The sequence below is a fragment of the Panulirus ornatus genome, chromosome 65 (assembly GCF_036320965.1).
Source record: "Panulirus ornatus isolate Po-2019 chromosome 65, ASM3632096v1, whole genome shotgun sequence".
Taxonomy (NCBI): Eukaryota; Metazoa; Arthropoda; class Malacostraca; order Decapoda; family Palinuridae; genus Panulirus; species Panulirus ornatus.
Window position 1 is genome coordinate 25,172,748 of NC_092288.1, and position 12,840 is coordinate 25,185,587.

At 46.8% G+C, this 12,840-nt stretch overlaps 1 protein-coding gene across 1 annotated transcript in view; it reads left to right on the forward strand.

Annotated features, from left to right (window-relative positions):
* LOC139746549 (uncharacterized) overlaps window positions 1–12,840 on the forward strand; it is a 263,361-nt gene that overhangs the window by 146,585 nt on the left and 103,936 nt on the right. The gene's annotated exons all lie outside the window — the stretch shown is intronic.

The window sequence follows — 12,840 nt, forward strand, 5'->3', positions numbered from 1 at the left end:
CGTGTACATAGATGAGTCTGGTCCACGCGAGTAATATGATAACATAACAACCGTAGACTACCCTCGTGCTCGTGGGGGCAAACGGTTGTGCTCAGGGGTCAAGTGGTCGTTAAGTAAAGGGTCGTTTGGCCTAATGACCTCAAACGTAGTGAACAAGTGACTATCAGAGTTCTGTAATGATGTTTTCTAATTAACCAGTGACGTCATGCCATTAGCTTATAACAACAGTTATATTGAGTGATTATTACAACCTAGAGTTGTTTACCCCAAGGTGTGGAAGTTGTAGTTAGGTTAAACAAGTGATTAGAGGGTAAGGAAGGTTTGGGTCAGGTCCAGCAGGTGTTGGCTACCCTCACACACACATGTGTCGGCCACATGTGTAGTTAGACAGGTGGCAGTTTGGAAGGTAATTGAGCGCAGTAGTTATTGATGAAGGGGTCTGGGATAATTTATAATAATAATTATAATAATAATTTATAATAATACTTTTGAAACTTTATTATTTATGACGTATTAACAATTTACTTTCAAACTCTTATATCCGACAATTTAACATTTTGTACGATAGTAAGTTAAGGTTGTAATTGAACTCATGGATTGTTGTAACCTAACCTAGTGTCTACCAATAGACTCATGTCATGAGTCATCGAACTCATGAGTTTAAACTTGGGTTCAGTTGAACTCATGAGTTCGATAGACGAGACTTTTGTAGGTACGATAATTTCACTTGAAGGCGACGACAACGACGACGTCCACTGGGTACGATAACCACATGAGTACGACGATAGCCACATGCATACGGTAACCCCACCATGACCAGGGGGTCATGCAACCTCATGGTAACAAGCAGTTCACTTCACCATGATAAGCTTGACCCCTCAGAACACGTTAACGACTTTGTACAGTACATGTACTACTGTACAGTACATGTACTACGTAGGAGTCATTTCCCTCCTCAGTACATTGTAATATTTGAAAAGTAACTTGGACACTTAAGTAATCTGTTGAGTCTAATTACATATTTCTTATATGCACATGTAATTAAGGTAACACAAGATAACACTGATAACTACACATGATAACAGTACACATGGGGGGGGAGGGGGTGAGATCCTTGAGTACGATAATGTTCAGTTTCCGGTACGATAATTTGACCCGCCGAGGACGGTGTTTACGTCCCTTATTAAGTAACAAACAAACTCCCTCCGTAACGACCTTTAAATGTTGGTAATTAGCCAGTCCAGGTCATTCGTGTAATGAGCCGTTGTTGATCGTAAAAGCGAAAGTTGAATAAAGTTTGAAAGTAGGGAAGCGAGGCCATTAATGTGATGATATACCGTACGTCATTACCACCGGCTCAGGTGTTGCCAGAACCCAGCTCACCGTCAGCCAACACCAACCTGACTGTTGTCAGCCCAGCTGATCAACTGTCAGCCAACATGGCGGCTGCTGTCAATCCAAGTGATCAAATGCCAACAATCCTGACCGTTGGCAACATCGGGCGTGACGTCAACCAACATGGCGGCTGTCAGCCCAGCTAAGCTGTGTTATTATTATTATTATTATTATTATTATTATTATTATCATTATTATTATTATTATTATTATAATTATTATTATTATTAATTTTTTATTATTATTATAATTATTATTTTTATTATTATCATTATTATCATTATTATTATTATTATAATTATTATTATTATTATCATTATTATTATTATTATTTTTATTATTATTATTATCATTATCATTTTTATTATTATAATCATTATTATTATTATTATTATTATTATTATTATTATTATTATTATATGTTATTATTTATATTATTGTCTTGCGTGACATATTTTCCAAACCAGAGGAAGAAAATGGCGGCCAGGTTTCAGTTAATGGTTAATTGTGACATTTAACTTACCGGAAGGATTGTTAACAGGTAACGGTCGTTACAGCCGAGCCCTCCCGCTGTACGTACATGGTTTGGTCGTAATTCCTGGTCATTGTATGTGAGTGTGGGCACGTCCAGGTGTACTGACCACGGGGTCGAACCCTGATGTACAGATGTTATAGTTATAGTTGTAGTTATAGTTGTAGTTATAGTTGTTATAGTTGTAGTTATAGTTATAGATGCTTATAGTGTATATCTTATAGTGTTTAGCGCTCTAAAAATGAGATTATTATTAACTACAATAATTACGATAAAAAGGATCAATAAACTTATATTTTTGGCTTAGAAAATGGCGTAGACCAGAGTGGCGGGTAACGAGGCTGTTAGGAATAGATGTATATAGTTTGTAGCTGTTGTAGCGCCACTATGTGAATATCGTGAATATTCTTGTGAATATTCCAATATTGGTGGAGGAGACTCTCTTAATTGGTTGTCCTAGCACCTCCACCTTACTTGTCCTAGGATAAACACAGGTGTTTATCCTAGTATGATCTTGCCTAGGTTCATCCTAGCATTCCTAGGCTGTAGCTTCTCTGTGTACCCTTGACCACGACGGTACGACCCTTGAACACGACGGTTCGACCCGTGAACACGACGGTACGACCCTTGAGCACGACGGTACGACCCTTGATCACGACGTTACGACCCTTGAACACGACGTTACGACCCGTAAACACGACGGTACGACCCTTGAACACGACGGTACGATCCTTGATCACGACGGCACGACCCTTGACCACGACGGTACGACCCTTGAACACGACGGTACGACCCTTGAACACGACGGTACGACCCTTGACCACGACGTTACGACCCTTGAGCACGACGGCACGACCCTTGAGCACGACGGTACGACCATTGAGCACGACGGCACGACCCTTGAGCACGACGGTACGACCCTTGAGCACGACGGTACGACCCTTGGGTGTGATAACCTTGTCTTGTACCTGACCGTTATGGGAGTTCGTTAGTCTCCCCACCACACCTGGCGTGGGTCGTGTTATCCTGCCCACCACACCTGGTGTGAGTCGTGTTATCCTGCCCACCACACCTGGTGTGGGTCGTGTTATCCTGCCCACCACACCTGGTGTGGGTCGTGTTATCCTGCCCACCACACCTGGTGTGGGTCGTGTTATCCTGCCCACCACACCTGGCGTGGGTCGTGTTATCCTGCCCACCACACCTGGTGTGGGTCGTGTTATCCTGCCCACCACACCTGGTGTGGGTCGTGTTATCCTGCCCACCATCACCACCCCGTCCGCTGGGAGAGCAGTAAGCGCCCCATCCCGCACTGAGGGGGAGACAGTGATGGGGCGCGTGGCACACATGGGGCCTTGGCTGGGGGGGTGTGCTGCCTCCCCCCCACTCTCTCTCTCTCTCTCTCTCTCTCTCTCTCTCTCTCTCTCTCTCTCTCTCTCTCTCTCTCTCTCTCTCTCTCTCACACACACACACACACACACACACACACACAACGTGTAGTGGGCTCCCCCCGCCCCAGCACTGTGGGTCTGAGAAATAAATAGATAAATAAATAAGTAAATAATAATGGTTATCACACATCTCTAGTGATTATTGACCCGTGAGGACAGGGCCTGACCTTAACCATCACAAGTGACACGAGGTCAATACTAGGTCGTCGTTAGCAAGATCAAGTTGGTGTTTGGGTCGTTAATGAAGTGTATTGACGGGGTGGGGGGGGGACGTGTCAATATATAAATAAATTTCGTTTTATAACTACAATATATTGTGACCGGCGGCGTCAGTATTGCACGCATGTAAACTGGAAATGAAAAAGAAAACGAGAAGTTCAGTGTATTGGGAAAATGTGTGTGTGGACACAGAGACAGCGCTAGGTGCGCGGTCCGGGCGGGTACAGTGCTAGGTGCGCGGTCCGGGCGGGCACAGTGCTAGGTGCGCGGTCCGGGCGGGTACAGTGCTAGGTGCGCGGTCCGGGCGGGTACAGTGCTAGGTGCGCGGTCCGGGCGGGTACAGTGCTAGGTGCGCGGTCCGGGCGGGTACAGTGCTAGGTGCGCGGTCCGGGTGGGTACAGTGCTAGGCTGCGCGGTCCGGACGGGCACAGTGCTAGGTGCGCGGTCCGGGTGGGCACAGTGCTAGGTGCGCGGTCCGGGCGGGCACAGCGCTAGGGTGCGCGGTCCGGGCGGGTACAGTGCTAGGTGCGCGGTCCGGGTGGGTACAGTGCTAGGTGCGCGGTCGGTCCGGGACGGGTACAGTGCTAGGTGCGCGGTCCGGGTGGGCACAGTGCTAGGTGCGCGGTCCGGGCGGGCACAGCGCTAGGGTGCGCGGTCCGGGCGGGTACAGTGCTAGGTGCGCGGTCCGGGTGGGTACAGCGCTAGGGTGCGCGGTCCGGTCCGGGCGGGTACAGTGCTAGGTGCGCGGTCCGGATGGGCACAGCGCTGGGCTGCGCAGTCGTTATGTATATATAATAATAGCGGTCGTATAGCGGCTGACTACCTCAACAAACACTATATAATATGTATAAGAAACACTACTTATTATTCCTGGCTAGAAACACATGGTAGAAGTTAGGTCAACATAGTTGAACGTAGTATAGAAGTTAGTTAGGTTAACATAGTTGTACGTAGTATAGAAGTTAGTTAGGTCAACATAGTTGTACGTAGTATGGAAGTTAGTTAGGTCAACATAGTTGTACGTAGTATGGAAGTTAGTTAGGTTAACATAGTTGTACGTAGTATAGAAGTTAGTTAGGTTAACATAGTTGTACGTAGTATAGAAGTTAGTTAGGTTAACATAGTTGTACGTAGTATAGAAGTTAGTTAGGTTAACATAGTTGTACGTAGTATAGAAGTTAGTTAGGTTAACATAGTTGTACGTAGTATGGAAGTTAGTTAGGTCAACATAGTTGTACGTAGTATAGAAGTTAGTTAGGTTAACATAGTTGTACGTAGTATAGAAGTTATATATTGTTTGGGTTAAGTTTTGGTATACAAGTTAGGATGAATTTGTGCCACCCTTGACCTGACCTGACCCCACCAGGTTAAGGCAAATGTATATCCTGATGTTGCTATATATATATATATATATATATATATATATATATATATATATATATATATATATATATATATTCATACTATTCGCCATTTCCCGAGTTAGCGAGGTAGCGTTAAGAACAGAGGACTGAGCCTAAGAGGGTAATATCCTCACTTGGCCACCTTCTCTGTTCCTTCTTTTGCCAAAGTAAAACAGGAGGGGAGGATTTCCACCCCTCCCCCCCCCCCCCACCTTTTTAGTCGAGTGAATTGTTACAAAATAACAATACTTGAGTTTGTTGTTAACTTACGGGTATGATATACGATCGTTAGCTAACCATACAGAGAGAAGCAACACTGGAAAAGCAATACAGACGCAAGCAACACACATAAGCAACACTGGAAAAATTACACCAACGCAAGCAACACTGGAAAAGCAATACAGACGCAAGCCACACTGGGAGAACCACCTGGAAATGTATGATCAAACAAGATCAGTGGTTGTTAACTGCTGGTGGTTACCTGGAACCATCTGGAAGTGGTCCCCCGCCCCGCCCGCCCCGCCCCACACACACCTGCCGGCGCGGAGCACGGCCGATATTACCTCCCCATCCCGATGTACCCACCCACCCACCCACCCGGGGGAGCATAGCGTTATTACCTCCACATCCCAACATAGCCTGGGGAGCATAGCGTTATTACCTCCACATCCCAACATAGCCTGGGGAGCTTAGCGTTATTACCTCCACATCCCAACATAGCCTGGGGAGCTTAGCGTTATTACCTCCACATCCCAACATAGCCTGGGGAGCATAGCGTTATTACCTCCACATCCCAACATAGCCTGGGGAGCATAGCGTTATTACCTCCACATCCCAACATAGCCTGGGGAGCTTACCGTTATTACCTCCATATCCCAACATAGCCTGGGGAGCATAGCGTTATTACCTCCACATCCCAACATAGCCTGGGGAGCTTACCGTTATTACCTCCATATCCCAACATAGCCTGGGGAGCATAGCGTTATTACCTCCACATCCCAACATAGCCTGGGGAGCATAGCGTTATAACCTCAGCATCCCAACATAGCCTGGGGAGCATAGCGTTATTACCTCCACATCCCAACATAGCCTGGGGAGCTTAGCGTTATAACCTCCACATCCCAACATAGCCTGGGGAGCATAGCGTTATAACCTCAGCATCCCAACATAGCCTGGGGAGCATAGCGTTATTACCTCCACATCCCAACATAGCCTGGGGAGCATAGCGTTATAACCTCCACATCCCAACATAGCCTGGGGAGCTTAGCGTTATTACCTCCACATCCCAACATAGCCTGGGGAGCATAGCGTTATTACCTCCACATCCCAACATAGCCTGGGGAGCATAGCGTTATTACCTCCACATCCCAACATAGCCTGGGGAGCTTACCGTTATTACCTCCATATCCCAACATAGCCTGGGGAGCATAGCGTTATTACCTCCACATCCCAACATAGCCTGGGGAGCTTACCGTTATTACCTCCATATCCCAACATAGCCTGGGGAGCTTACCGTTATAACCTCAGCATCCCAACATAGCCTGGGGAGCATAGCGTTATTACCTCCACATCCCAACATAGCCTGGGGAGCTTAGCGTTATAACCTCAGCATCCCAACATAGCCTGGGGAGCATAGCGTTATTACCTCCACATCCCAACATAGCCTGGGGAGCATAGCGTTATAACCTCAGCATCCCAACATAGCCTGGGGAGCTTACCGTTATAACCTCAGCATCCCAACATAGCCTGGGGAGCTTAGCGTTATTACCTCCACATCCCAACATAGCCTGGGGAGCATAGCGTTATAACCTCAGCATCCCAACATAGCCTGGGGAGCATAGCGTTATTACCTCCACATCCCAACATAGCCTGGGGAGCATAGCGTTATAACCTCCACATCCCAACATAGCCTGGGGAGCATAGCGTTATAACCTCAGCATCCCAACATAGCCTGGGGAGCATAGCGTTATTACCTCCACATCCCAACATAGCCTGGGGAGCTTAGCGTTATAACCTCCACATCCCAACATAGCCTGGGGAGCATAGCGTTATAACCTCAGCATCCCAACATAGCCTGGGGAGCATAGCGTTATTACCTCCACATCCCAACATAGCCTGGGGAGCATAGCGTTATAACCTCCACATCCCAACATAGCCTGGGGAGCTTAGCGTTATTACCTCCACATCCCAACATAGCCTGGGGAGCTTAGCGTTATTACCTCCACATCCCAACATAGCCTGGGGAGCATAGCGTTATTACCTCCACATCCCAACATAGCCTGGGGAGCATAGCGTTATTACCTCCACATCCCAACATAGCCTGGGGAGCATAGCGTTATTACCTCCACATCCCAACATAGCCTGGAAAGCATAGCGTTATTACCTCCACATCCCAACATAGCCTGGGAGCTTAGCGTTATACCTCCACATCCCAACATAGCTGGGGAGCTTAGCGTTATAACCTCCACATCCCAACATAGCCTGGGGAGCTTAGCGTTATTACCTCCACATCCCAACATAGCCTGGGGAGCTTACCGTTATTACCTCCATATCCCAACATAGCCTGGGGAGCATAGCGTTATTACCTCCACATCCCAACATAGCCTGGGGAGCATAGCGTTATTACCTCCACATCCCAACATAGCCTGGGGAGCATAGCGTTATTACCTCCACATCCCAACATAGCCTGGGGAGCTTAGCGTTATTACCTCCACATCCCAACATAGCCTGGGGAGCATAGCGTTATTACCTCCACATCCCAACATAGCCTGGGGAGCTTAGCGTTATTACCTCCACATCCCAACATAGCCTGGGGAGCTTAGCGTTATAACCTCCACATCCCAACATAGCCTGGGGAGCTTAGCGTTATTACCTCCACATCCCAACATAGCCTGGGGAGCTTAGCGTTATTACCTCCACATCCCAACATAGCCTGGGGAGCATAGCGTTATAACCTCCATATCCCAACATAGCCTGGGGAGCTTAGCGTTATTACCTCACATCCCAACATAGCCTGGGGAGCATAGCGTTATTACCTCCATATCCCAACATAGCCTGGGGAGCTTAGCGTTATAACCTCCAGCATCCCAACATAGCCTGGGGAGCATAGCGTTATAACCTCCACATCCCAACATAGCCTGGGGAGCATAGCGTTATTACCTCCACATCCCAACATAGCCTGGGGAGCATAGCGTTATTACCTCCACATCCCAACATAGCCTGGGGAGCTTACCGTTATTACCTCCACATCCCAACATAGCCTGGGGAGCATAGCGTTATTACCTCCACATCCCAACATAGCCTGGGGAGCATAGCGTTATTACCTCCACATCCCAACATAGCCTGGGGAGCATAGCGTTATAACCTCCATATCCCAACATAGCCTGGGGAGCATAGCGTTATTACCTCCACATCCCAACATAGCCTGGGGAGCATAGCGTTATTACCTCCACATCCCAACATAGCCTGGGGAGCTTAGCGTTATTACCTCCACATCCCAACATAGCCTGGGGAGCATAGCGTTATTACCTCCACATCCCAACATAGCCTGGGGAGCATAGCGTTATAACCTCCATATCCCAACATAGCCTGGGGAGCATAGCGTTATTACCTCCACATCCCAACATAGCCTGGGGAGCTTAGCGTTATAACCTCAGCACCCCAACATAGCCTGGGGAGCTTAGCGTTATTACCTACCCGTGCCAACATATCATGGGGAGCTTAGTGTTATTATCTCCCCATCCCAACATATCCTGGGAGATTAGCGTTTTTACTTTCCCATCCCAACATACTCAGCCTGGGGAGCTTAGATGTATGTAGCCATCTGGCGTCCACTGGTAGATGTATGTACCCATCTGGCGTCCACTGGTAGATGTATGTAGCCATCTGGCGTCCACTGGTAGATGTATGTAGCCATCTGGCGTCCACTGGTAGATGTATGTAGCCATCTGGCGTCCACTGGTAGATGTATTTAGCCATCTGGCGTCCACTGGTAGATGTATGTAGCCATCTGGCGTCCACTGGTAGATGTATGTAGCCATCTGGCGTCCACTGGTAGATGTATGTAGCCATCTGGCGTCCACTGGTAGATGTATGTAGCCATCTGGCGTCCACTGGTAGATGTATGTAGCCATCTGGCGTCCACTGGTAGATGTATGTAGCCATCTGGCGTCCACTGGTAGATGTATGTAGCCATCTGGCGTCCACTGGTAGATGTGTGTAACTTTCTTTTGTTTATCATATTAGAATATATGTAGATCTATATTAAGCTGAAGAAGACTTATTAGTTATTATATTGTGTTTCAAACGGTTGTTATGAGTTATGATTGTGAGAAAGAAGAAAAAACCGGTTGTTATGAGTTATGATTGTGAGAAAGAAGAAAAAACCGGTTGTTTATGAGTTATGATTGTGAGAAAGAAGAAAATATAAATGTATAGGATAGTGTTGTCGTGTGTCGTCCAATATGGCGGACACCAGTGGCCCTGGCCTGGCCGCTCGGGTCGTGTAATACAATCTTGTGGTATTGACGAGATCGGGAACGTCCACGAGATGGATCTCGCTCTCGAGTGATCTCTCGCCTTCCATGCATTGATTTCGTTCGTTATTTTTTTTTTTTGCTAGCATTTCCCAGAATGGAGAAATACGTTAGGTAATTCCCTTTGGTAACGATATTAGACGACGTATCGACGACGTGTTTTGAAAATCCCGTGATGGCGGATGTACGATAGTCCGTGAGTCACTGGCAGGCAGGTGTTGGGACTTCCGCCCCCCCCCCCCCCCCCCCCCAGGCCCCCACCTGCTGTAATTTGGCAACAGACAGACGAATGTGGTCACCCGGGCGGGGGGGGGGGGGGGGAGTGGCTGACGACCGGGACTGCTGTCTTTGTCTGGCGGCGGAGGGTGGCTGTCGCTTCCCCCTGCTCTCTCCCTCTCTCTCTGGTTCCCGCCATTTTCAGTTCTCAGTGGAGTCCAGATCCTGTCGGCAGCGCAGCTCCTCACCGGCTTGACAGCCTCACCTGTCAATATCGTCTGGATGGTGTCACCTGTAGTTAGTTTTCTGTAGTTTGATGTTCCTGTTAGTTTGACATGGCATCTGTGTATGGCTTTTGATTGTTAGTTCTCTGGTGTATGTCTGATTTGGATTCTTTTTTTTAGCTAAACAGTTTCACACCTGAGCGTCAGTCTTTGTATTGTCCTCAGCATCGTCTGTGTCATGTCCACCATCAATTCTATTGCTGTTATGGCCATATTTTGTCACTTTCATTCTCATTTCCTTCTGCGTTTGTCACTTTCAATTCCTAGTGTTATTGTCAGTTTCACCTCGTGCTAATCATTACATCTGAATACACTCACTTCTCAGTGGTGTCTGGATCCTGAGAGCCTAATTCCTCAGTGGTGTCTGGATCCTGAGAGCCTAATTCCTCAGTGGTGTCTGGATCCTGAGAGCCTAATTCCTCAGTGGTGTCTGGATCCTGAGAGCCTAATTCCTCAGTGGTGTCTGGATCGTGACAGCCTAATTCCTCACTGGTGTCTGGATCCTGAGAGCCTAATTCCTCAGTGGTGTCTGGATCCTGAGAGCCTAATTCCTCAGTGGTGTCTGGATCCTGAGCGTAATTCCTCAGTGGTGTCTGGATCCTGAGAGCCTAATTCCTCACTGGCGTCTGGATCCTGAGAGCCTAATTCTTCAGTGCTGTCTGGATCGTGACAGCCTAATTCCTCGGTGGCGTTTGGATCCTGACAGCCTCATTTCCCAGTTATGTCAAGATCCTGAGAGTCATGTCTCACCAGTGTTTAGATCCTGACATTCTAATTCTCGGTGGTGTGTAGATCCTGACGACCTCATTTTCCATTGATGTCTGGATCATGATTGCTTCATTTCTTACTGGTGCCTGAATACTGACAGCATCATTCCTCATTAGTGCGTGGATCCTCACTTCCCATTAATGTCATGATCCTGCAGACAGCTTCATATCTCAATGGTGTCTAGATCCGGACAGTCTCAGTTCTCAGTGGTGTCTGGATCCGGACAGTCTCAGTTCTCAGTGGTGTCTGGATCCGGTAAGTTTCATTCCTCAGTTGTGCCAGGTCCCTGTCAGATTCAGTCCTCAGCCGAGTTCCATTAGTAATATTGTGATTACTTTTGACCTTGCTCTCCAGACTTGGAATTTCCTGGCAGTATGACGAGGAATTTTTGACAGGGGAAACTTTTCCTGTGGCTTGATTCAAACTCATATGGCCATAAATAAATCTGTTCATCTTAAATAATTTATGAGTCTTGGTTGCTGAGAATTTTGTAATTGATATTTTGCAAAAGGTATTTAGCAAGTTATTGAAAAACTAGGATTTTATGACTCAAGTTTGAAGCCTGTTTTGACAAGAATGAATATTTTTACGGAAACTATTTGAGCGAGAGAGAGAATTAGAGGACTTGGCGGTACGGAGCAGGGTGTATGACGTCACTGGCTGTCATGGCCGCCACACGTGCAGGAGCGGGAGGCTGCCGGAAGTGGTGTGGCCGCCATATTGGTTGGGGGACCGTAAACAGGAAACACCACCCAAGGATCAGTTGGTCACTCAAGCGAGTGTTTTAAAAGATAGAGAAAATTTACTTATATCAAGCCTTACGATTTTATTACCAACATAATTTTACTTTTAATTTTTACCTGCGTTGGTTGTTTATTTGTTGATTGATCTAGCGTTAAGGGTCAGGTCAAAGACCAGCTGGCGATTATGCCTAAGCCTCGTACGGTTCTGCTCAGACGATGTGGAACCATCTGCCCGCCTGCAACACGTCGTGCGTCAGGCAACACACCACCGCCTGGAGGTGTATACATGACTGATTTTTTCCAAAAATAGAACCACCACAATAGTGTCATATATATATATATATATATATATATATATATATATATATATATATATATATATATATATAGATAGATAGATAGATAGATATAGATATATGCCTGTTTCTCGAGAATGTTTGCTATGTACAGGGAGGGTTAGTGGCTCCAGGCGCGACCATGTCATCCTGCGCTGTATATTTATGCAGTCTGGGGTGATGTATTACTACAGTCTGGGGTGATGTATTACTGCAGTCTGGGGTGATGTATTACTGCAGTCTGGGGTGATGTATTACTGCAGTCTGGGATGATGTATTACTGCAGTCTGGGGTGATGTATTACTGCAGTCTGGGATGATGTATTACTACAGTCTGGGGTGATGTATTACTGCAGTCTGGGATGATGTATTACTGCAGTCTGGGGTGATGTATTACTACAGTCTGGGGTAATGTATTACTACAGTCTGGGATGATGTATTACTGCAGTCTGGGATGATGTATTACTGCAGTCTGGGGTGATGTATTACTGCAGTCTGGGGTGATGTATTACTGCAGTCTGGGGTGATGTATTACTGCAGTCTGGGGTGATGTATTACTGCAGTCTGGGGTGATGTATTACTGCAGTCTGGGGTGATGTATTACTGCAGTCTGGGATGATGTATTACTGCAGTCTGGGGTGATGTATTACTGCAGTCTGGGATGATGTATTACTGCAGTCTGGGATGATGTATTACTACAGTCTGGGGTGATGTATTACTGCAGTCTGGGGTGATGTATTACTGCAGTTGGGGTGATGTATTACTGCAGTCTGGGGTGATGTATTACTACAGTCTGGGATGATGTATTACTGCAGTCTGGGGTGATGTATTACTGCAGTCTGGGGAGATGTATTACTACAGTCTGGGGTGATGTATTACTGCAGTCTGGGATGATGTATTACTGCAGTCTGGGGTGATGTATTACTACAGTCTGGGATGATGTATTACTGCAGTCTGGGG